Consider the following 24616-nt stretch of genomic DNA (forward strand, 5'->3'; position numbering starts at 1 on the left):
CTTAATCCTGGAGGGGCCCTGAAGCAACTTTTTTTTTTTAATGAGTGAATTTTTCAACCAAACTGATAGTTTTTTTAAGTGTTTGTTTTTAAAATAAGACTATTTTAGTGACAGAATCATAAGCCAGTGGGTTGAAGTACTTCATATTGACCTTAGAATATGCTCTAATGCCCATTTCATATGGCCTCAAAATGTCCCTGTAATTGGTCACATTTCAAAATTTTCTTGGGGGCTTGCTGCACCCGAACCCCCAACTGTTGCCCGATTGTTGCTGGTCAAGAAGGGGCCCCCATAACACTTCAAGCTTCAGGGTCTCAAAAATGTCGGCCTGCCACTGCCTGTGAGAAGATATTTACAGAAATAGCAGATGATCTGATCAATGGAATCAGCAAAGAAAAAGTAAGAGAGCAGCCTCAGGCACACCATACTCAAAGGCAGCTGCGGACTATCACGGCAAGTCTATGCAGAGTTAAGCCAGTCCAAGCTCATTCATTTCAAGGAGATTTGACTGTCATAACTCTACTTAGAATGCCATTGTATGACATAGAATATGTTCGTTCATGCAAAAACAATCACTCAGGAACATCTCCAGGCTGGGGGGGTGGGCTCATTAAGAGGACCTCCAGTGGCCCCCTATTAAACATGCCACCACCATCCTTGTACACACGAGCAAGTTTGTACTTCATACTCCTTTAGGCATTGGCAGGGCCGAAAGAAACAGCAGCGCTTCACTAGCTGCCCTTCCCACAGGAATTGGGAGATCACTCCACAGATTCCTCATAAGAAGAGTCTGCTGGGACTCCAACAGCAACCTGATAAAGCAACAATTATTTTATTATTGACTTCATTTATACCGCTCTTTTCTCCCCAATACAGACCCAAAGCAGCTTACATCATGGTCTTTGCTTCCATTTTATCCTCACATCAACACTGTGAGGTAGGTTAGGCCGAGCATGTGTGACTCACCCAAGGCTATCCAGCACACTTCCATGCTAGAGTGGGGATCTGAACCTGGCTCTCCCAGGTGCTAGTCCAACATGCTGACCACTACACTTCACTGGCTCTCGCTTGGAACATTGTCTAGTACTCAGTGCCCCCCCCCAAATGGGAGTGAGTTCGTTTTCCCATCACCCTCACATGATTGAGGTATGATTTGTGTCCAGGACAGAAAGTGTAAAAGAATCATAAGAAATTTTCATATGATTCAATGAAATATGTTTTTTGTTTTTGCATCTCAACTCTTTCTCCAAGAAGCTTAGGGTGGCATATTATGCTCTCCCTTCCAGTTTCCTGGGGGTAAACTGTAGATGACTGGGGAAGGCAATGGCAAACCACACTGTAAGAAAAGTCTGCCAAGAAAACGTAGTGATGTGACATCCCCCCCATGGGTCAGTAATGACTCGGTGCTTGCACAGGGAACTACCTTTACCTCCCCCCGCCCATTTTATCCTCACAAAAATTGTGAGTGGGTGAAAATGTCTGTACCAAGATAACCCAGGAAGCTTCATGACAGAATCAGGATTTGAACCCAGATCTACCAGCCTGGGGCCTACAGCAGCCCAATTCTTCTTTGTCTGGGCCATAAACCCACCATACGCTGGCCTATGGAGATCATCTTAACACAATGACCAAAACTTTAAAAAAAATTAATCTCTGGCCTAACCCCCAGAGATTAAAGCTCTGATGAAGAGTTCTGAGGAACTCGAAAACTTGCACATCCTTATGCGTCATTGGCTCGGTCCTAATCATTGGTATTACGCGTTTTTTACATTTACTTTCGGGGCAACTCAGCTGTTAACATCTTGTTTCGCAGCCAGACCCTATCCCACGGCGTGCTCTTCTCCCCCTTCGGTTCGACATGCAAAAGCAAAAAGCGCTTCTGTACACAGAAAGTACATCGTTCCCTCCCCACGCTCGGAAATAAGAAGCAGCAGTTTACAAGCGGGGTGGGGGGTGAGAGGGAAAGTTCTGCAAAGACAAGCAAACAAAAAGAGAACCGGAACCAAGACGGGGGAAAATACAGATTTCTTCCAACGTGGAGTTTTATATCTATTACTCCCTAAACCGGACCCTTTCTTTCCTTAACACCACCCCCACCCTCTTCTGAATCGCCGCCTCTCCCGCGATCTGGCTCCGCTTTAACAGCCGCCGCCGCCCCCCGCCTCCTCCTTAGGCTCAAGCCGACGGCGGCGACGTCACGCATTGCCCGGAACTCAGCTGGGTTTCCAGCATTGCGGCGGGAGTCGAGGGCCCAGGTTGGAACAGCCCGATGAATAATCAAAGTGGCGGTGCGTTCTGATTGGCTGTTCACAGCGCCCTCTGGCGAAAGATCTGCAGAGCTTTCCGGCCATTGGTGGAACTTCTCGAAGACGCTAGGAGCCGGGGGCGGGACTCGAGCGTCGGTCAGCAGCTGACACGGGGCTGGGAGCAAAGCGACGGGAAGTGTTTGAGGCGCATCGGCCCCAGCTGGTGGGCGAGGGAAAGCGGGAGGACTGCAAGGTAGGCCTGGGACTGGTGGGGGGAATAGGCTTTAGCGCCGGCCGCAGCTTTCGTTGCAAACATTTCGGTTTAAGGAGGGAGTTCTCCTGAGCACGGACAGAGTGTCTTTCCCTTTACACCAGAGTCACTTGCTTGGGATGAGAGACAAGAACACCGTGGTCACTGAGTGCTGTTTCCAAGCCTTGATTGCCATCGTTTCCCTTCTGTTAAAGGAGGGAGTGCTCATGAGCATGGGCAGAGTGCCTTTCTTTTTACCGTTTGAATAAGCAAAACTGTACACTAGAGGTGAGAGCAAACAGCACCGTGGTCTCTGTGTACCATTTCCAAGCGACTGACAGCGCTTTAGAAAGCAAGGATCTCAGTGGAGAGATCCGTGGGTGCTGGTGCTTGTGGTACAAGATTTGTTTATTACTTATTTAGTTTATTTTCATCCTTCTCTTTCTCCAGAGAGCTCAGAGGAGTGTATGTGGCTTTCTCTATTTTATCTTCGCAGCAACCCTGTGAGGTGGGTTAGGCGTAAAAAGAATGACTTGGTCTAGGGTCACAGCCTATAGGAAGTTGAACCCAAGCCGTCCTGGTTCTGGTCTGGCACATATAGTATGCTAGTGATGGGACTGTAAGCGACAGGGAAGAGCAATGTAGGAGGCAGATGGCATCTTGAGAGATGGTTGAGAATGGTTGGGGGGGGGCAATCAGACAATCTATAGACAGGGTCCCAGCAGGTTCTTTGGGGGCTGCTTTGTTTATTCAAGTCTGCCAGTGCAGAGCTGCTGTGAGCATTGCAAGAGGTGTGTGTGTGTGTGAGAGAGAGAGAGAGAGAGATTTGAGAGCTGTTTCCTTTTCACAGGTTGTTCCAAAGGTGTGCAGGGCTGGCTTTATTAGAGGGAGGATGAATAGTGTTTGGCTGCAGAAGGGACTGGCACTGTCCTTCTGTGGTCCCCCATTTTGAGGATTGGATCAGGAGGCTATGGGACACATCAGAATAGAATTACAAACCAGGAAGATATAAGGTCATGGAAAGGTGAGCTTTGTTTATCATGGCCTGGAAGGAGAAGCCTTTTTTGTTCTTTGAAAACTTTGTAATAAATTACTATTTTTGTATCCCCTCATCCCTTTTTCATTCTTCCTGATAATGATAATTTAAAAACACCATTTTTTGAAATGGGTGCTCTGGTGGTGGAGGAAGAATTGGATAGCCCAGCAGGTATCTGAAAAGATTTGTGTGTGCCTGAACTCTGTGGGTTTCTGGAGGATTAGGAGCTCTGTGCCTATGGAGAGAGGGTAAGAGGCAGGTGACCGCTGGGAAGAGCAATGTCCCTTTGCGGAGGCAGGCTTAGAGCAGAGGAGCGAATGCCCTCTTTTCTCCTCCCCTGTCAGTTCAGTAAGCGGCTGACATCTTTGAGAGATGGAAGGCCCTGTGGGCCTGAGCTCTTTGCTATGTGCACAGATCTACCGGATATGATGTGATGTCCCTGTGGGCTGGACTCTTCTGCTCCGTTGGCTGGGCTCTGTTATCGCTCCCTTGGAAAGCAGCATGGCAAGGCATAGCTGCGTGTGGCGGGAGGGCTTGGCCTCAAACTCTAGTGCTCCTTTGGGCGGTTTTCACTGTCGCTGGGAGGCCCTTGTAGGTCTGAAGTAGCGGGCAGAGTTCACACTCAAACGACAAGGCCTCTAAGCTGGATCCTGTGCAGAGTGGGAACAAATAATCGCAAGTTGCCTGCAACTGGTTGGGACTATGCAGACTCTTGTGTGTGCCCCATCTTAGTGGCTCGATCCTTTGTGGTAGCTTTTGATGCTGCCAGCTAAATTGGGTGCTTGGTACAGCAACCAAAAAGGTGACAGGAAGTGTTGTTTATGCAACAGTGTGTGTGTGGGGGGGATACATTCAGTGCAAAAACAAGAAAATAAAAGCAAGGATATACAAACCTAAAACCTCCGTGGATGTTTACTTGTCGGTTTCAAGCAATAAACCTAACTTTTTTTGCTTTGCTGGTAGTTCAGCCTCCTCTAATGCTCCCAGCCTCCTCTGATGCTTTTTCTCTAGTGGAGACGAAGTGGGCCATAGGGATTGCTTCTGGGATGCCTGATGGAACCTGCACATCTTCTCTCAGAACCTGGGGATGTGGCCCCTTGCTAGAGGGTCAGGTCTCATTTGTACCAGGGTCCTGAGAAGGAGCTGAAACGAGCCAGTTTTGCAGTTGGTGCAAGGTCTTCATAGATTTCCTGTTGTTAACCTGTTGTTAGGGTACCTTTTATAAATTATTTGAATAGCTGTGTATTGGGGACTGTGTTGTGGCCTCCTAAGTTGCAGGGCTTGCTACCTCAAGCATCCATGTCTTTTACTGCTCTCCTCAAGAGCAGCAGGATCACTCAGGCAGAATACCTGCAGAATATGCTGCAATTTTGTCAATAGACAAGAAATAGATCACAATTTGCATTCACAGTAATGCACCAGTCCAGCACTGTGGCTTCTGTGATGGTTCCAGTGTAGACCTAATACGATCTGGAATATAAATCCAGTAAGCCGCTTGCTGAGAAGTACTCCTCTTCCCGTCCACCGTGTTTGCTGTAAGTCTATTTTACGATTCCCGGCTGGCTGCTGTTGCAGTTCTCCCAGCTGGTGTCCACAGTGTCAAAACCATAGTGCTGTTTTTGTCTCTGGTCAGGGTTTATAGAGGTGGGGTGTGAAAAAGCAATGCCTTCTTGTAAGACCTTGATTATAAAGATCTGGAGGCTGCCTTTCTGAAAGCATAATCTTTCACTATCTGTCAGGAAGCCCAGGCTGCTTGGAACAAGTTAAACTAGCGAAAGGTCATCATGAATACAAAACAACTTTGTTTCCAAGTTTCTGTTTTTGGAAAAATGGAGAACAGGCGGTCTCATTTGACTTGGGGAAAATTAGATCCATCAATTCTGACTCTGTTAGGAATACATTTTGAAGTCTTGCGCAGGCTCCCAACTCCCCGAATGTGCGCCTGCTTGTATCAGGATTTTTAATTTAGTTCTTTTTTTTAAGGTTTGGCTTTAGCATGTAAAATTTGTTATTAAATACCGTGAGGACTTTTGTGTAACTTGGGCGTCTTTTTCATCTCACTCTCTGTCAGTCACATGGTAACTCTGAACACAGAGCTGTCAGAACAAAATTCCTTGTACATGTTCGGAGTATAATTCTACACCACAAGTACAGTTGATAACTGTCCAGGGTGAAAAAAGACCCTGACCCTTTATTAGAGATTGAATATGTAGAAATAGGCAGTTGAAGCTCTTCATGACAGGAAGCTAAATAACAGCCCCAATAATTGCTTTTGATCAACCTGATATTAAAGGGACAGCTAGAAAAACCACTTTAAATTATTGTTTATTTATATATAGGACATTTTAATGCCAGCTTTACACCCACTTCAAGGTCCCCAACATGGCAAACAGTCAAAACATGAAAACGAAATTTAAAATGCATATAGATAAAACAATAAAATCCGTTCAACAAAGCACAAACACATAAGCATAGCCACATAAAAGGGGGGGTCACTGAGGGCGTGCCAAACTAAACAGAAAAGTCTTCACTTTTGGGCAACCTGAGAAAGGAATTCCATAATTGTGGTGTCCCGATGGAGGCGGCCCATTCTCAAGCTGCCACCCATGTAAGCTCAGGTGGTGGAATTACCCAGAGCACAAAGCAAGATGACTAGTAGCCAGGTAGGCTGACAACTTTTAAAAAAAAATATTATTCATTTCAACAATAACAGTACAACAATATTAAAGATAATTAAAAAATAGAGATTATGAATTACAGTAAGGACTATAAAATTTGTTTAAACAATTACATTATCGAGCATATGCTAAACAATCACATAACAAGATTTACAAAAAGCTAAGTAAACAGAGGGAATTACATTATCATATCTTATTAAATTAAAGTGAGAAATTGCAGATGTTTAGGAGGGTGTAGTTCAGTAATAATGAGATATTTGAAAAACGGAAACCATTTCGTTAAAAAATCACTTTCGTATGATTTTGTGCTTGGTATAAATCATCATGGATTTTCTCTTGGATATAGTGGTCCCATATTTTGCTAATCCAACCTTCCACTGTTGGTATTTTCGTAGATTTCCAATTGCATGCTATTAAAGATTTAGCTGCCATCAACAGGCTAGGCTGACAACTCTAATCATAAAGTTTACCCCTTCACTTTTTGAGAAGACCTTAAGGGAACAAGGTTTCTGAACAGACAGTAGTTTAGGGGTCGGAGGCAGTGTTTGTTCACTGTACCAGATATGATGTCTTAAGAGAGCATCACTTAACAACTGTCTTGTATCAGAACAAGAGTTGATCTAGGGCCATGCTGAAGTGGAACACCCACATCTGGCCTATACCACAGTAGATGTGGGATTCATGCAGCACCAACGTTCTTCCATACCAAACACCTCTCTTTAATTTGAACACCTCTGTTTAATTTGGCAAATGTATAAGTTGCCTCTCCTGAAATTCAAGATGGTTAACAAGGTAAAAACAGGAGACACAAAAGCTTCCAGCAAAAATAATTATTGATTATACCACCATAAAGTGTCACTTAAAAAACAAGCAAGAGAGCCTTTCCAACAGAAGTGACAGATGAATCATGATCGCAATAGAGCAGCAACTGCATTCAGGTCATAAAACAAACAATAAAAAAGATGTGATGAAATAGTAGCTTGACAATTACAAAGTTCCCTACTCAGCTTTCTCCCCGAAAAGGTATTTCTCTTTACGCAGGAATATTGTTTGAATGGAACATTCAGTCATAAGAGCTGCAATCTAAAGTGGCACAGCCCAGACGGAGGTTTGGTGCCTCTGTGAGAACAGGCCTATTCCCACATCCCTGGTTTTTTTTATTTTTAAATAAACAAATTTTATTAATTATAAACAGAAACAATAACAATAAACATTAAATTGCAAATACATGGAGTAATATATTGGTTATACAAGTTTGCAGGTTTTGAAGAAAAACATTTAAAACACTTGCTTACTATAATTTGTAGTTCATATACCACAAGAATAAGTCACAGTATATTGGTATAGTTGGTTTAGTTCATAGTGCTAGACTTTCAGTATATCTTGGTATAGATGGTTGGGAGGAAGTGTTTCAGTTTCGTCAATGAAATTTAAGAAAGACCACCATTTTTCATAATAGTTAGATGTTGAGGAATTAGCCGATAAATTGTCTGTTATTTTATCTATAATGAGCTGATTCCACACTCTGGAGTACCAATGGTTCAAGGATGGTGGAGACTGGTTTTTCCAAAAATATGCTATTGATGATTTTGCTATGGCAAGTAGATTAGTAATTAAATCTCGTTGAGGCGTTGGCACGTTTACCCCTTGCCATAGATTCAAAAAAATTAATTGGGGCTCCAGGGGTATGTCGTAGTTCGTTATTAATTTTATTTGCTTTAGTATCTCCTCCCAGAATGTTTTGATTTTGGGGCACTGCCACCAAAAGTGGGCAAATGTGCCTATACTTCCACATTTTTTCCAACACATGGGTGAGTATTTTGATGTGATGACAGATAGCTTTTTCGGGGTTAGATACCAACGTGTTAAAATTTTAAATGATCGTAATTTTATATTTATTGCTTTTGAGTTTAGAGTGGGAGATGACATCCTTGTTTTTAATGGTAACACAAAGCAAGTCAAAAAGCCCCACACCCCAAAATTGCAGCTGCTATTTCAGAGGCACACTCCTTCCGAACATTTTGCAATTTTTATGTTTTGGAGTGAGAATGTCTACCTCTAAATCACTACGCATTGTGGCTTAATCATGAAAGTACTTGGCCTCAGCCTCTACAGGCCTCTCTTTTTTTCTTTTGCCCAATGTATCATTGAAATTCCTGGGATGTTTATCTTTTGGGTTTGTTACAAGGATTACCTGGACAATGTATACTGCATTCTCCTAGGGCATAAAAAGTGGGAGATGACAATTACTGTAATCCTCGTGGGTATCTTTCTGAGTTCTAAATTCAGCTTAAGTTGGGAGTGCCTGTATCTTTGGTTAGGTGAAATGTCTGTGAAATATTGTCCCTACCCTTACCCCTTCCTTCCTTTAGGTTTTATTTATTATTTATTTAGGTAGAAAATCTATATGCTGCATGTCCAGAGTCCTAATTTTATAGTAATGTCTGTTCCCTTCTCCAAATCCACACTCCTTCCTCACCCCCAAGCATCTGTGTCTTGGTTAACGTAATCTACTCTTGCCTAGCCTATCAGAGTCCCCACCTGCCTGAACATATAGCAACTCTTTTTGTGTGTGTCTATGAGACTTCTTTGTCTGATGAGAAGAAACCTGTGACGTCCCAGTCTTGCAATAAGGAGTTTGTTACCTCTTCTGTTCTTGCCAACATCTTAAACAGTTTGGCCTATAATTTTAATCAAGGAGACTGTTTCCTTTTAGAATATCCTGTCCTTTCTGCTCTGTTGGCTGACTTTTACCTGTTGTGTCTTGATTTGAACACAAGACATAAGCAGAATCAGTCCCAAACACTTTGTTGCCCCAAGCAAGGGACACTGCTCTCATCCTGGGACCACGCTGCAGCTAGCAGGGTCCAGAAGGGTATGTTGATCCTCCTCAGGGCTGCTGGGAGCTGAGAGCAAAGTGAACCCCTGCAGGGCTTGGGTCTCCTCACTGTCCTGCCTAAAGCAGTTGTTTGGGCAGCTGCTCTGGACAACCGGCCTTGGCTGTAAGCCCCTTTAGAGGAGCAGACTTGCAGTGTCTCAGTGGAAAAGAGGACAATGGCATTAGCTGATCTGAATTCTTTGGAGAAGGGCAAGTTGTATATATTCTCCTGGCTCTTTACCAGGGGGATTGATGAGTCAGAATGTGGTAAGCTTGACTTCTCCAAGGTTTTGAGTTCCAGAATGTGTGTGTAGACTTGGAGAGGCCGTAGGGTATTCTGGGATCTTGCTGTTTGAAAGGCATGAGAAAGAAATTTAGTGTGTGTTAAAAACAAAGGCTTTGATAGACATCAAGGATGTGTCTATATCAGTTTCTTTTCCCCCTGAGACAAGTGCTCTGTTCCAATTAATGCTCCATTTCAGGATTTCTTAGTGTGAAAGTTAGCGCTCATTAAAACAGCCACTAACTTTTCTCACAATACCAATGATTTGGACAGACGTTATACAACACTCTTTATTCCAACAATTGCTCCTCTTCTTCTACTTTCACATCTTTAACTTAATTTAGAAATTCTGTTATGATGATTTGTCCAAGTTGGGGGGCAGGAGGAATGCTTCCAGTTCCCAAGACGTTTGAAAACCAGCACCTAATATTTAAGGGCAGTCTTGTATAAGTATGTATTAGTTTTTCCATATCAACTGTTTAAGTGCTAGAGATTTTTTTCCATTTGTGTTCCACCAACAACCCTTCATCATACAATCGCTGGGGCTTGTATGCTTCCACAGAGGCGTCTTGGGCCTCTCCGGTTTTGCAAGGTCTAGCAAAGTTCTTGGAGTTTGTACAGATTCAAAGCTGTGTATGTTTAAAATAGATTCCTCTATTATGAAATATGAGCCACTAATCCTGAGATAAGGAGGAGGTGTTTCTTTGTATAGGAAATGCATAGAGGAGGGATAAACTACAAGGAAACAAAACTGAAATGTTAAGAGTAACAAAGGGTTAAGATGCAGAAAACAAACTCGAAACCTAGGTGTCCAATTGAAGAAATCTTAGTTGATTGACTAACCAACTAATGCAACCACAGTTTTAATAATAGCAAAAATGAATTAATGATTATTTGACTAGACATTGCAGCCCTAGAAATTGTCTATTGCCTTACAGAAGACAGCAGAGATCCATTCAGTTCAGATATCAGCATCCTAGGCCATCGTCACACGGGCATCTCTTCCGTTAAATTTACAGCATATAGCGTCCTACCTGTTATCGGCACAGTAACGTTTCTTTGGGTCACCTAACGGCTCTTCGCGCCACCAGCTGTCCACACCGAAGCACTCTGTTCTGTTCTCTCTAACCGCGCAGAAGCAGCTCCTCCCCGTTTTTTTTTAATATTCTGGCGTTTAATTTCGCTATAACGGAATAACAGCATATAAACATTCCGTTAGAGCAAAACATTATGACCCTTTTGTTTTTCCAACTTTGAAATTATATAAATAGCCCTTTGCCCGCAGAAAACTCCCTGTCTGACGTGATCCCCATCGCTGACGACTCTGCCATGGCGATTGAGTCATTTTTACTTCAGCAAAAAGTTTGCATTGTGTTATGTCGTTATGGCATTATAAGGACATAATAAAATAAAAAAAGGGGAGTCGCAGGAAGAAATGGATTCTGGGATTGAAGGGAGGGCATAGGACGTTGCGAGGCGAAATACATCGATGTGAGGCATTCACACTGAGGCACAAAATAGCGTGACTATCAAGCACAAAGCAGAAGAGAGAAAATCGCTACAGTGTTGGAATAAGGTGGGTGTTTGCCAGGAAATAGCGCCATTTTAGCGCTAAATAAAAGCCCGTGTGACGACGGCCCTAGTCTCCCTCAACATTAACTGCGATCATGAAAATAATTTCTTGTTTGCCTGAAACAAGATGTTTTTCTTAAAGGAGATTTTTTTAAAAAAAACATTATATTGAATGCAAGTGATCAGAGTTACAAATCTGGCTTGAAAATTTCTTCTCTGGAACAGGAAATTGATTGTTGAGTCTTGGCTTTATTTCATCAAGCAATAATCAATACTACTACAACGAAAACCCAATAATAATAGAAGCAGAGCTCTGCTCCTTGTGATGCTGAAGGACCTGTGTGGGAATTAGGTTGTCAACCTTCAAGTGAGGCCTGGAGATCTCCCTGGAATTGCAACTGATCTCCTGCCAACAGAGGTCAGGTTCCCTTGAAAAAATTGCCAGTTGAAGGATGGACTCCATGGCATTATGCTCCATTGAAGTCTCTCCTGTCCACAAACTGTGCCCTCCTGTGGTGCCACCCTGAAATCTCCTGGAATTTTCCAGCCTGGAGTTTGCAGCCCAAATGGCTCAGGGATGGAAACTGACTGTGGACTGAGTCAAGCTGAGTGACCCTTGTGGCATTCCTGGGTATCGCTGCAGGGCTGCCCAGTACTAACCATGAGTACTACCTTCCTTACTTGTTCCTCCAGCCTGCAAAGTGACGGTGCAGTGGGAGGAGGCAGTGCATGAGCTTGATACTCATTGTTTCCCTTGAGGGGCCCCAGCCTGAGGTGTTGTGGCAGGGGTCCAGGGCCTGGCCAATGGCCCTCTGCTCTAGAGGCCACAGGGAATCTTCCCTGTATGTTAAACGCTCAGTTCAACCCTGGCATGAGGTCTGCAAGGCTCTGTGGCTGGACCAGCAGAGGAAGGCATGGAACTATTCTGGCTTTGTATAATCATCCACGAGGAACTTCCGACTTGGAATCCCTTCTGGGAAAAGTTCTGTGGATTTTTCTTCCAAGGCTGCTCTTGCCACAAAACAAGGCAAAACAGTTACTTTGGCTGGCAGTCTCCAGGTAGGGTACCATTTTCCCATCTGCAGTCATTTTCTTTGGAGGAGGATAATGTGCCTGCATGGGGTAATATGTGTATTGGTCTGATTTATTCCTAGTGTGCAAATGTCTAAGGCCTTTATCCTAAGTGGCGTTTGGTATCCTTTCTGCTGAAGGTGTTGTAGGATTAGGCATAGGGCCGAACAAGATCTGTGGTTCCAGCCTAAGCAGAGTTTAAACCCTCCCTTCTCATGATTTTTTTCCCATGCTTGCAACATCATCAGTGCTCCTAGAAAGAATAATGCGCAGGAAGGGGCAGGGGTTTGACTCTCTTCATCTGCACACCCCTATGGTGTTAAGATGGAGCCCCGAGTGCTTTTTTTTTAATGAACAGGAGGTTGCCCTCCCTTCCTCAACTGGGACTAACTGCAGCTTCTGGGGAGGTGTATTTGGATCTAGTAAATGGAATGGTTGCTTCTATATGAAACTGAAGATGTCAAGGCATCTCAGAAATATTCTTGGTGATCTCATAAATAGAAACCTCTGATCCTTCCTCATTACAGTCTTTTATGTCTCACCTGGTTTGGCCTTAACTTTTGTTGGGAGGGAGGAAGCCTTCCTTCCTCTCCTGTCTGTATTGTAGCAGGTAAGTCTGCCTGTCTTCCAGAAAGTACGTGCATAATGTGTTTTCCTCCCTGCAGACAGGCTGCCTGTCCTGGTGGGGAAGAGACTATAGTACATCTTAACCACAGCCTCTGGACTCACCAGTCCAAAATGCCTGAATTCCTGAGAAGACAAAAATTACTAACCTGACAGCAAGCTAGAGACTGAAACAATAAACCAAGAGTATCCACTGATTATATCCACTGATTATATAAAACCAAGAACGTCCTCCTCAAGCCACTGAGAAAGATAGCTCAGTGATCTTGAGGCAGTGGAAATGCTGGGCACTGAAATATCTATTAGAAAGATCCTCTTTGGTGGGAATATCTGCAGACTTTCTTAGTTGGAAGATGCCTACGTAAGAGTTTCACCTTTTCTCTCTACCCCACCTGTTTCCCTTTCTTTAACTCATGCGGTTGTGAAAGTGAACAGTGACACACTAAAAAAATATTCATTTCTAGAGTGAGTAAACTTATATTGGAGAATAGAAAAGATTTGCCTTGGATTATGATTAGTTAATTTTTGAATGCAACTCTGTACTCATAACAATGTGAGGTAAGGTTTATTTAAATTGAATGATTCACTAAACCCTTTTCTCTTTGCATTTATCCTGACACCAAGGTCAGCTAGTTCTTCCAAGTTTTTTTTAATTGACATTGAAAGAGAAATAAAAGCAAAAGTTTTTAACAATAGCTAAGTGATAGAATTCAACAAGTGCTACTTCATTGAATCTGTATGCGTCACGTTGCAGGGGGAAATGAAATTGTTGTTTTATGTCTTCTTCCTCCAAGAGGCTTGAAGGGGCATGCAGAGCCTTCCTCATCAGACTGTACTAGGTTAGGATGAAATTTCCAAAGATCATCCATCAAACAGGTGATTTCCTGGGGAGGAAATTTCTATCAACCAGAAGGCAAAGTTTCAGGGGCCGGTTTTCTGCTTCTGATTTCTGAACCCTGCTGCTCTTTGCACTTGGTTCAGTGGGGTTTCTTTTCTCCTTAAGCATGAGAAATGAACGAGAAAACTAATCAGCGTTTCTGAGTTGAGCTGAAGCCCGTGCACAGGAAATGTATCCGGAAGTAAGATATGACCGCTTTATTTGGCATCTACATCATCCCTGTGCCTGGGGGTTTCATTTCTGTTTTGCTTTTAGAAGTCCACTGCTTCCTACTTTCCCAACTGCCAACCACTTTTTCATGGTGGCACTGTGGCTGAGGAACCCTTTTTTAGTGTGTTCATAATGCATCTCAGTAGGATAAGTGCACAAACACGTCCTGCTGGATCAGACCAAAGGTCTCTCTAACCACCAGCGCTCTGTCTCTGGCCATCTCCACGTAGTTCATTTTCCATGGATTTGATGCTGTTGGGAGGTGGGGGGGGGTGTTATTGCTCCTTACAGTATCATTGTGCATTTGTGCATCTCCGAGGGCTTCCCTGGCTTCCCTCAATCTTTCCCAAATGTGCTTTGCTCTAAAGTCTTGGGAAAGATCGCAGCAAAGCCTGGATGAGCAGGAACGTTTCCCGGCATGTCCGCACAGCAGCAGTTTTCCTCACAGTGGCCATTTCATCCCCAACCCCCTGTTGCAGGGCTTCTTCTTGTTTAAAATAATCAGCAATTAAATATTATTACATCGGTTTACCAATATGTGGGAAAAGTTCTCAGAATCCCCAGCTTTCATTTTTAAAAAGTATCTAGCCTCTTCCAATGTGCAAGTATGCCTGCAATGGAAGGGGCTGGAGGTTTTTTTTTTTTTAAAGGAAAGAAAACTGGGGATTCAGATAAACTTTTATAAATATTATTATAAAATTAAATGATACTCAACTACCAACTGGAAAAGCCCTGATGATGTGTGGTGGCAGTGAGGCTGTCAGGCAACCTGACACGGTGTGGAATCCCTGTTGCCCAGTGCTGTACTGGCAGCTGCAGCAGCAATGGGGAAGCTAAATGTGGAAAACACCTCTGATGCTGGACTGCCGGTCCACTGGGGAGGAGTTCGTGAGTAGGACACGTGAGGACGGCTAGCCTGCATGATCTGTAGCTGAATTGTACAGGAAGAGCTGGAGTGGTTTTTGTGGTCATGACGGGAGGGTGGGTGGAACACACTGTGTAGAAACGGTGGGATGTAATTCCTCTTCCACTTTTGCCCGTGTTGCAAAACAAAGGCCGCTGCGTAGCTACTTCTGTTCTCCCAGTATACTGTGTGAAACTAACTGTATCTTGTGTGTGTGCGAGAGAGAGAGAGAGAGAGAGAGAGAGAGAGGGTGTAAAGTGCCTTCAAATCGCACCCAACGTATAGCAACCCTAGCAAGGAGCTTTCAAGACAAGTGAGAAGCAAAGGTGGTTTGCCGTTGCCTTCCCCTGCAGAGCTTTCCTTAGTGGTCTCCCATTCCAGTGCCGACCCTGTTTAGCTTCCAAGATCAGGCCCTACCATGCCGCCTTCCCTTCCCTACTTCATCTTAGGAAGGGCTACTTAAATAGCTGGAGAGGCCTGGAGAGGAAAGGGTTAAATTGCCTCTCTGCCTTATAGCAACACTTCCTGGAGCTTCAAAGCAGGGCAGCAGAGGGGCTAATCCGCTTTCAGGGCTGGGTTCAGAATGGTGGGTGGGTGGGTGCCTTGCTCCTTTGTCTCTTCCCAATTTATGGTTGCCACCTCAGGTTTGGGGAATTCTTAGAGATCTGGAGGCAGAGCTGGGGGAAGACGGAGTTTGGAGAGCGGAGGGAATTTAGCAGGGATGTGTTGCCATAGAGTCCACCCTCTGAAGCTGCCATTTTCTCCAGGAGAACTTTTCTTTGTAGTCTGGAGATCAGTTCTAATTTCGGTAGAACCGAGGCCCCACCTGGAAGTTGGCAAACCTACTCGCCATGATTTTCTATAATTGTTGTTGAGTAGACAAATGCCTTGGGGAATTCAATCTCTGTGTTGGTTGCAAAATGCCAGAAACTCTTGCCCTTATAGATCAGCTTCTGATGAGTAACAATCTATTGCATAAAATGCCGCCCCATCCTGCTATTTGTCTGATTGTGGGGGGTCTCCTAGGGTTGCTAGCTCCAAGTTGGGAAATTCCTGGAGATCTGGGGGGGGGGGTGAAACCTGGAGAAAGTGGGGTTTGAAGAGGGAAAGGACCTTGGCATGGCATAATTCCATAGAGTCCCTGTAATGTATTGGTCGAACTGTAGCTGATAGAGAACTCAAGGCTTTGCTATCAGTGGCCACTAAGTACGGGTGGCAGCAAATCAGGAGAGCCAGATAAAGACCAATCACTGAGCTGTAAATAAGTTACAATGTATGTGAGTTATGCAAACGAGGGTATTCTAAAGTACGTGTTCTCATTGGCTATAACTCTTTGGGAGGGAAAACTGGTATGTATATATATTGAGGGTTTCTGTCAGTTGTTGTTGTTGTGTGTGGTTATACTGAATAAAGAGCTGTTGGTTTACTTCAAGTCTGAACCCACTATTTAATACTGGCGACGAGGATGGGATCTCTGATTGGGTATGCAGCCCCAATACCAGAGCGATATCACTAACAAGGTGCTTGGGTAGGCAGCCCCAAGACCTAAGCTGAAATCTTAAGCGTGAGGAATTGTCACCTCCACCATCCGACATACGCTCGCGTCGTCCAGAAGGCAGACATGGCCGCTAAGGGCCACTTCGAACCGTTTGACTCAACAGCCGAGGACTGGGAATCCTACATTACCCGCTTCGACTTCTACCTTGAGGCGAACAAGATTGAAGACACAGATCTCGCGAGAGCAACGTTCTTCAGCGTGTGTGGGCGTTCCACGTTTGATATAGCACGGGCACTAGTGGCGCCAGCCCAGCTTCAAACTACACCGTTCGACACAATAAAGAACAGACTCAAAGAACACTTCTCACCACAGCCATCAGAAATAGCCAGCAGACACGCGTTCTACAACCGCAACCAAGCCCAAGGGGAATCCATAGCGGCATTCGTCACAGCCCTCCGGCAGGCAGCCCGGCAATGCAATTTCCCTGACCTAGAGATGGCACTTCGGGACAGGTTGGTGTGTGGGCTGCGAAATGAAAAACTACAAAGACGACTCTTTGCGAAGAAAGAGCTGACTTTCAAAACAGCGCATGAGGAGGCACTCGCTGCTGAAGCAGCAGAACAGTCTGCAAAAGAGGTCTGGCAGTCGCACACTTCCCCATCATCCCGCAGGGCCGAACAGGTACATCAGGGGTGTGTAGAGGACCTGTCATCATCAGAGGATGACGAAGAAGAGGTCCTGAGAACTAAGTTCCACGGCAAGCAACCGGGGGGGGCCACAACATTTCAGGGCACCCCTTGGGCAAGCTGTGGAGGACCTCACTGGAGGAAGTCCTGCCGGTTCCGGGAAGCACAATGCCGGAACTGCGGGAAGATGGGACACATCGCTCGAGCCTGTCGCTCTGCAAAGAACCAAGTCAGATCGCCCAAGTCCAGCCACAAGTCAGCACTGGGCTACAACAAGGCACCCAACCGCAAGAGCGACTGCCATACAGTCACTATACGCCACGCTAATGTAGCCCAGACTAGTGAGTCATCAGTGCAAGCATTACGACCTCCAAGCAGCAACAAAATAAAAGTAACCGTGAAAATCCAAAACATGCCATGTGAAATGGAAGTCGACTCAGGGTCCGCGTTATCCATCATCTCGTCACACACCCTCCAGCTGATACGCAGAAGGTCATCCACACCTCATCTTGAATCAGCAAACATGGTGCTGAAAGACTTCCAAGGCCGCCGCGTGCCGATCATGGGCATCGGCACATTCCAAGTAAAGTACAAGGACTTTATTGGCCCACTACGATTAGTGGTAGTTCAAGGCCGCCAACCTAGCTTACTTGGCCTCGACTGGTTCCGCCCTCTCGGCATCCAAATCGCAGGCGTGCAGCGGCTGCATCGTGATGAGGTAGCATCAGTATGCAGAGAGTTCTCAGCAGTCTTCGACGGGGCCCTTGGTAATTACACAGGACCGCCTGTCTCGTTTGACTTAGACCCAGCCGTGGCCCCCATCTGCCTGAAGCCTCGCAGGGTTCCATTTGCGCTCAAGCCAAAGATAGATGAGGAACTGGATCGTCTGATCGAACAGGGGATCCTGGAGCCAGTTTCTCACGCTAAATGGGAAACTCCCATAGTAACCCCACTGAAACCCAATGGAGCGGTCCGAATTTGCGCAGATTATAAATGCACAATCAACAAAGCACTACAGCAACATGCCTACCCAGTACCAGTCGTGAGCCATCTCCTGGCATCGCTTCAAGGGGGAAAGATTTTTGCCAAGCTTGATCTGGCACAGGCTTACCAACAACTACCAGTGGACGAGGCGACGGCAGAAGCCCAAACGATCGTGACACACCGAGGGGCGTTCAAGGTTAAGAGACTACAATTCGGCGTCAACGTCGCCCCAGGAATTTTCCAAGGCATCATGGAAGGACTTCTACGCGGAATTCCAGGCGTCATTCCGTACTTTGATGACGTCCTAATCGCGGGGGAGTCAGAAAGCGCACTTGCAGAGAGGCTTCGCTGTGTCCTTCGCAAACTACAAGACGCCGGCTTAAAGGTAAAGAGAGAGAAATGCCAATTCGCTGCTGAGAGTGTGGAATTCTTGGGATTCCTCATTGACGCAGCCGGTATTCATCCCACATCAGCAAAGGTACGGGCCATTAAAAGTGCACCTCCTCCAGGATCAAAGAAGGAACTACAATCCTTCCTGGGCCTATTAAACTTCTACCACGCATTCTTGCCACATAAGGCCTCAATTGCAGAACCCCTGCACCGCCTTCTAGATTCCTCTGCCCCCTGGGGGTGGGGCAGAAGAGAAGCCGCGGCGTTTGAAGCAGTAAAAAAACTACTGTCGTCAGAGAGCGTGCTGACACACTTTGATGAGAAAAAACCACTCGTACTCGCCTGCGACGCCTCCCCATATGGTATCGGAGCCGTCTTAAGCCACAGAATGCATACCGGGCATGAAGCACCCATCGCCTACTTTTCAAGAACCTTGTCGGCCGCGGAACGAAACTATGCCCAAATAGACAAGGAAGCTCTGGCAATCGTAGCTGGGGTGAAAAAATTCCATGATTACCTCTACGGCCGGAAGTTCCTCATCGCAACCGACCACAAACCACTCCTGGGACTACTCTCTCCAGACAAGCAAACGCCTCAAATCCTTTCGCCCAGAATGCTGCGGTGGACGGTGTTCATGTCTGCCTACTCCTACGACTTACAGCACCGCCCCGGCAAAGCAATGGGACATGCCGACGCCCTGAGCCGCCTGCCACTTGCTGACCAGGGGACCGACCCATCTCCAGCTCATCACATCATGCTGCTGGAAGACTTGCCGAGTCCACCACTTAGAGCCTCCGACGTGGCGTCACACACTGCTAAAGATCGCACCCTCAGCCGCGTTCTCAACTGGGTGTGGAGGGGGTGGCCATCAGGCCAGCTGGCCGAAGAGTTTCGGCCGTTCCTCATTAGGCAGCACGAACTCTCAGTGCACAAGGGCTGTCTGCTATGGGGAAATAGAGTTGTAATTCCCAGCAAACTGAGACAACAAGTGCTGGAGGCACTACACAGCGGACACCCAGGCATAGTCCGCATGAAGGCAATGGCGCGCAGCTATGTTTGGTGGCCAGGCATGGATAGGGCTATCGAGGAATGGGTCCGTACCTGTCAGCCGTGCCAAGAAACACGCCCAGCTCCAGCGCAAGCCCCAGTACATCCTTGGGAGTCAGCGAGAGCACCCTGGTCGAGACTCCACATTGATTTTGCAGGGCCATTTCAGGGACAAACCTTCCTAATAGTTGTGGACTCTTATTCAAAATGGCTAGAAGTTGTCCCCGTCTCCACAATGACTACTGCTGTGGTCATTAGGGCCCTACGTCAGCTGTTTGCAACACACGGTTTGGCTGACACGGTAGTGTCAGATAACGGAACACAATTCACGTCAGCGGAGTTCCGGCAGTTCCTGGCCAACAACGGCATCAGGCAAGTCACGTCTGCTCCGTTCCACCCTTCCACCAATGGGCAGGCAGAACGGATGGTGCGGACAACAAAGGACAGCCTTCGGCGAATCAGCCAAGGAGAGTGGCAATCGCGATTGGCTGCGTTCCTGTTACAGCAACACGTCACGCCGCATTCTACGACAGGGCGTAGCCCCGCTGAACTACTAATGAACAGGAAGCTCACCGTGACTCTCGACAGGCTGCACCCCGACCTAGCGGATGAGGAAAGGCCCATGCCGGAAGGAGAGGTAAGGACCTTCCAGCCGGGGGATCTCGTATATGCCCGCGACTACAGCGGACGTCTGCCATGGGTGCCTGCGACCGTGGACACCACAACGGGACCAGTGTCATACGCCGTTGTCGCTGCGGATGGCAGGAAACTACGAAGACACGTGGACCAGCTACGACGCAGATGGCCGACCAGGACAACGGGAGCCGAGAGCTTACCAACGCCCAGTGAACAGGATACCATCCCTCCAGAAACGGACAGTGAAGCTATACCACAGCAGGCACCAACGGTCAGCTCACCGGCTGCAGAGGCAAGTACTACCCCCGAGAACCAAGCAGAACTAAGTAACGGGCTACCAACTGCCCAAACACCGGCTCAATTGTCGGACGCACTTTGTCCCTCGCCTCAAGTGACCTTACGAAGGTCCCAGCGGACTCGGACTACTCCCAGCCACCTGAAAGATTATATTTGTTAGGAGGTCAGTTCTGACTTAGGGGGGAGGAGTGTAATGTATTGGTCGAACTGTAGCTGATAGAGAACTCAAGGCTTTGCTATCAGTGGCCACTAAGTACGGGTGGCAGCAAATCAGGAGAGCCAGATAAAGACCAATCACTGAGCTGTAAATAAGTTACAATGTATGTGAGTTATGCAAACGAGGGTATTCTAAAGTACGTGTTCTCATTGGCTATAACTCTTTGGGAGGGAAAACTGGTATGTATATATATTGAGGGTTTCTGTCAGTTGTTGTTGTTGTGTGTGGTTATACTGAATAAAGAGCTGTTGGTTTACTTCAAGTCTGAACCCACTATTTAATAGTCCCCCTTGCAAGACAGCCATTTTCTCCAGGTGAACTGATCTCTGTGGCCTGGAGACCAGTTGTAATTCCAGATCTCCAGCCACTACCTGGAGGCTGGCAAACCTTGGGTCTCCTTATGGGGTGGTCCTTTGCCATACACAACAGTTCTTCACTGTTTGGGGTTAAATAATCATCATGGGGAGTCCTAGTTCCCTGTTTCTCTTTTGCTGTGATGCCTTTGTCTCCAGGAGAAACCACATTCCTCCAGGCGAAGGTGACGTGACTCTGTTCCTTTAAGTAACTGAAAGCACTTCCTGATCTAAAATTCACATTTCGTGTTGCTTTCTTTTTACGATTTCTTTACTCTGGTGTTCAAAGAGTTAAAGTGACACCAAAGCCTGAGGTAAAAAAATTTTTGTTCATCATTCTATTTAAGGGGGAAAGAAGCAGGGGAAAATAAGTAGAGGGGAGGAGAAGGTAGCAGACCAGAACATGGAAACGGCACCTTCCTGTCTATAATTTGTTTCCAAGTGACACAAGCATGGAAGAAATCCAAAGAGCTGCTACTTCCTTGTCTCTGGGGCTGTTCCCAGCAGGCTCTGCCGTCTCCATTTACAGTAAACCCCTTTCCTGCTTTTCAAGTGAGGCACCAGAGGAGGGCTTTTATAAAAGTGAAAGAGATGAGAATCTCTTCCACACTCAGAAGGGAATGTTATAGTGGCAGTTTGGAGTGGGGATCTGTGAGCCTTTTTTCATGTGTTGTGTTGGGGGGAGGCTTTTGGACATGTAAATATGGCTTGATGGAAGTTTGGTGAGGTTGCCAACTCTGGGTTGGGAAATTCCTGCAGATTTGGACATGGTGTCTGGAGAGGGAACTCAGCAGGGATGTGATGTCATATAGACACAAACACCCAAGCTGTCATTTCCTCCTGGGGAACTGATCTCTGGAGTCTGGAAATTGGTTGTAATTCCAGGAGAACTCATGGCCCCATCCGGAGCTTGGCAGCCCTCATTGTAGAAGGTTTGTGAAGGGCTTCTCTTTTAAGACCTGGTCTACTGCATATGCAACAAGAAAATAAAGACTTCAGGCAGTAAGTGGGGAAATTTTGAAATGTTTCTCTGTTTAAAAAATCCCCGCACACAGAAAATTGGCACCTCACGAAGCAGGCTGAACTAGACTCCTTTTTCCACGGTATGCTAGATGTTTTGTTTCTTATCATGTATGTTTTTTTAAAAATATATATATAACTTCCTGCTTGATATGATAACTTGTCTTAGCATTTTTTACCTCCTCAGATGCTGATCAGGTATATGAAGCATCCAAAAACATGTACCTGGATGTGACCAAAATTGACTATGACACCTTTGGACGCTCCAGTGAGCATCTGATGGTGAGGGAAGACTACTTACCTCACAGAACTATTGTGAGGATAAAATGGAGAGGATAATGATGGAAGCCGCTTTGAGTCCCCACTGGGGAGAAAGGCCAAGGTATAAAAGATTGTCCAGATGAACTGTCTCTTTTATCTTCCGAGATTTTATGTGGATACTTTTTATAAAAATCTGAGTGTCCACAAATGCCTTTGCCACTGCCAAGTGTGTGTTTTACCCTGGCGAGCATCCTCACCCTCTCCAATACTGGCCAGAAGGGTGGTGGAGCCTCTCAGACCTTAACATTAGTTTTGTAAAGGCTTGAGAAAGCAGCATGTTGCTCTGTTTTCGGAGCATTTCCAGTGTGAGGGCGAGACCTGGGAGGCTTCTCTAAGATTTGAAGAAGTGCGGGAGATCTTCCCGAGCTTGCGCTGGACGTTTGAAAGGCTTCAAAGATGTTGGTTGAGCAAGACAAGGGAAGAGGGTGGAGCCTTGCCTCAACAGCTGCTTTTGGATCTCAAAAGTGTTTCAAGTGCCTCTAAACCTCAGGAGGACATCGTCTTCAAGACCCTGCCCTTTCCCCCCTTCAGAGTTGGCTGGAGAAAAAAAATGCCCTGTCTCCTTATTAGAGCCTTAATGGGATGTTATTTACCAAGTGATGTTGTTTGTCTCCATACGAGCTCCCTGTTACCACTTCAGCTCCCTGTTAACACTTTCAGGACATGTTTTGCCAGGCCTTTTGGTAACCCTGTTCCCCTAAGAGTAGGGGCAAATTTGTGGGGGATTACAGATTTTGACTGGTCATCAGTGTGTGCTTAAATGGGTGCAATTATGGGTTGTTGTTGTTATTATTATTTGTAACATTTAATTAAACTGGCACTTCGCTAACTCTGGCCATATCCTTTAGCAGGTAATCAAAGGAGAATGTTTGTTTTTCTGAGTAGGCAAGCTGGGACAGCTGGGAGCAATTTCCTTCAGGCTGGTTCTTAAAGGGAACATTTTAACAAGTGACACAGAAAGTCTTTTGTCACCCCAGAGCCACAAATTCAAACATTGGCTGTACAGAGGGTTTTTTTTTTTAACGAATAGCTGCCTTCGTTCCATGACCAAAGCTGGTCTGAATTGAAACCAGAGGGCAGTTGCTGAAAAAGATCTATCTGTTTTCCTAGTAGTGCTGCTGGGTGGTTATTTTTCAAATGACGGATTGCTGAAGAGCGTTCTCACGTGGAAGTGCCAGGCAATTCTGTATCACCAGATCTCATTTCAGTCTGTGATTTGGTAGGTGATTGGCCTGCCAAAAATGTAATCAAGAAATCCTCTGATCTGAAGGACCTATTTGATTAATAACGCTTTAGCATTTACATTGCACGTTTTGTATCTTCGCATATAAGAATTCAGTAACCTTTGCAGCAGTGCTATAAGGTAGGCCCATGTTATTTATCCCATGTTGCAGACAGAAAATAGAGGGAAGGGGATGGGCAAGAGAGAGGGGCTTTTCTCCAGATTTCTGAGTAAGTTTGTCAAGGTGAAGATGAAATCTGAATGCGGATTTTCCCAGCTCCTGTTGTTAATCTCCACACGATTCCAGCCCACAAATGTTTGTCCAGTCCCTTCCTTTTTTTGCAGTCCAGTCTAAACAGTTCCACATATTCTCATTTGAGTGAATAATTGGTAAATGCTGCTATGAAGCCTTGTGATATTTGAAAGTCCCCCTGCCCCCTGGCCTGGTATTACTGCGAGTAACTCTGGACTTTGCATATTTGGTGTTGATAATCCCTAGGTACTTTTCCCAAGAACAACTCAAACCCTGTTCACACAACATCTGTGTCAGACCATAAACATACTTCAGCTTTTGATGGGGTTGCTCGGACTCCCCCTAAAGGGAACCTACATACACTCTTGAGGACTGACTGGGCTCCTCCATGTCTCTCCCTTTCCTCGTCTTGACTTGAGGGGTAGCCTCAGGCGAGGCTCCAGTGGAGAGACATCTGTCAAAAGCAAAGGAGTTTGCAGTGCTCTGCTGTCTTCTTCTCTTATGTACAGTCTTGATGGCTGTGCATTCTCCCCTCACTGGTACCCTTTCCTGCATCTTTTTTCAGTTAATTGGGAAGAGATCTCTAGCATATTTTCTCCCTCAAGGTCTTCTATTACACAAAGCCCAAGAAGGATGGGTGAATGAGAAGGGAAACTCTTTGCCCAGGGGCAGAGTGGGCTGTGATATGATCCGTATATAAGGTGTTTCAACATGCATTATTTGCCCCAGTTTTGTTACTGTTGGGAAATGGAGGTTTTCCTGCTTCCCCACAGCATTCATGCACTTTCCAGAGTCTCCAGTCTTTCATTAATTTGCTTTGCTCTGAAGTTTTAGGAACGGTCACAGCAAAACCTGGATGTGTTGCTGTGTTGGTGGGAAAGTTTGAAGTTTCCCAGTCCCAGCCACATGGCAGCCATTTTCCTCTTTCTGTCACTAGATTTTTTCTGTTGTAATAAAAGCAGTTATTGAACTGCACATTTTCAATGTACCTATATGTGTATCGGTTTCTCTGAATCCCCACCTTCCATTTTTTAAAAAAAAG

At 45.7% G+C, this 24616-nt stretch overlaps 1 protein-coding gene across 2 annotated transcripts in view; it reads left to right on the forward strand.

Annotated features, from left to right (window-relative positions):
• The first annotated feature begins 2416 nt into the window (after positions 1–2416).
• STAT3 (signal transducer and activator of transcription 3) overlaps positions 2417–24616 on the forward strand; it is a 50597-nt gene continuing 28397 nt past the window's right edge. For both annotated transcript variants that reach the window (XM_054992331.1, XM_054992333.1), the window contains exon 1: positions 2417–2499. The gene's annotated coding sequence lies outside the window, so the exon portion shown is untranslated. The remainder of the gene's footprint in view (positions 2500–24616) is intronic.

Source organism: Eublepharis macularius, chromosome 12 (assembly GCF_028583425.1).
Source record: "Eublepharis macularius isolate TG4126 chromosome 12, MPM_Emac_v1.0, whole genome shotgun sequence".
NCBI classification, from domain to species: domain Eukaryota; kingdom Metazoa; phylum Chordata; class Lepidosauria; order Squamata; family Eublepharidae; genus Eublepharis; species Eublepharis macularius.